The sequence below is a fragment of the Ambystoma mexicanum genome, assembly GCF_040938575.1.
Source record: "Ambystoma mexicanum isolate Mex_15411 chromosome 12 unlocalized genomic scaffold, UKY_AmexF1_1 Mex_chr12_unloc.1, whole genome shotgun sequence".
Classification (NCBI taxonomy): Eukaryota; Metazoa; Chordata; class Amphibia; order Caudata; family Ambystomatidae; genus Ambystoma; species Ambystoma mexicanum.
Window position 1 is genome coordinate 9,219,033 of NW_027182322.1, and position 1,158 is coordinate 9,220,190.

General features: G+C 37.1%; 1 non-coding gene across 1 annotated transcript; it reads right to left on the bottom strand.

Annotated features, from left to right (window-relative positions):
• Positions 1–435: 435 nt before the first annotated feature.
• On the bottom strand, positions 436–506 carry TRNAG-CCC (transfer RNA glycine (anticodon CCC)). The gene has a single exon. It is a non-coding gene; the product is annotated as a tRNA-Gly (tRNA).
• Positions 507–1,158: the final 652 nt, after the last annotated feature.

A 1,158-nucleotide genomic window follows, 5' to 3' on the forward strand; every position in this document is an offset into this window, starting at 1 on the left:
AACTGCAAATGAAGCACTTATTTAATGATATACTGTACTGTTGCTATGTACTTCTATATTGCGTTTTCGCATTGCCACTGAGTTGCATATCTGTCCCTCAGTATGGCTTGCACTTCTTGACATTTTTATTTCTAATCCCTTGCTACTGACGACTTTTAAGGTGCTGTTCCACTTAAGAAAAGAGATTTCAATAATTGTTATCAAATCATTTTAGAAATACAACCAATTATAGAATTACATGTAGAAACTGCTTCCAATACAAACGGCGTTAATACATTGCAGAGAACAATACGATTTTAATGTTCACTCTCCTATCCTTCGAAACCTGCCCTAAATATATATATATATTTTAAACGTAAGGCACTCTTAACAGCACTATCAGCAATGCAGAATAAATACATTTGGCCATTAAAAAAAAAGTTTTGAAAAGAAAGATGCGCCAGCCGGGAATCGAACCCGGGTCGCAAGAATGGGAATCTTGCATGATACCACTACACTACTGGCGCCGATGAAAGTTTCTTCCATTTTGCGCTATTTAGAGGTCGTCAGAGAAATGTCTGCTCTCGCAATATATTTTAGGGCAAAAAAAAAGAGACTGGAGATGGATCATTCAGAAGAATATTAAATAGAGTAAGTATAAGTGTGTGCATGAAGAAAGTTCAAATAAGGACTCGGATCATTTACAAGGTATGTATTTCAATGACAGCTAGCAACCAACGTAAATGTGTGCTTGTAAATGCAGACCTGTTGGGAATGGCAGGCAAGATGTGCTGGGCGATATAACATATCTGAAATAAATAAATAAGCTCCAGCATATTTAATAACTGATGTAGCTGGCTAAAGGCTGTATGTCCAAGCAGCAATATAGCTTGTGCCATTCTGTGGCTTTTACAGCAGATGGTTGATGTACTCGTTTCTGTTCGGTTTATTTTATCTTTTAAGTGAAGGGCAAAATGGAAAGTGGGATAAGAAATTGAGGGGGTGGGTGGCTCATTTAGGGGCGTGGCTTCCACTGTGGGCGTGGCCTAAACGTGCACAAATCATAGCAAGGTGCAAACAAATATATAATTGTATGTGAGTATTTCTATATTTGTATGCGTACTACTATGGTTTGTGTATTTTTAAGCTTTCTTTTATAAACATTGCAACGTTACATTT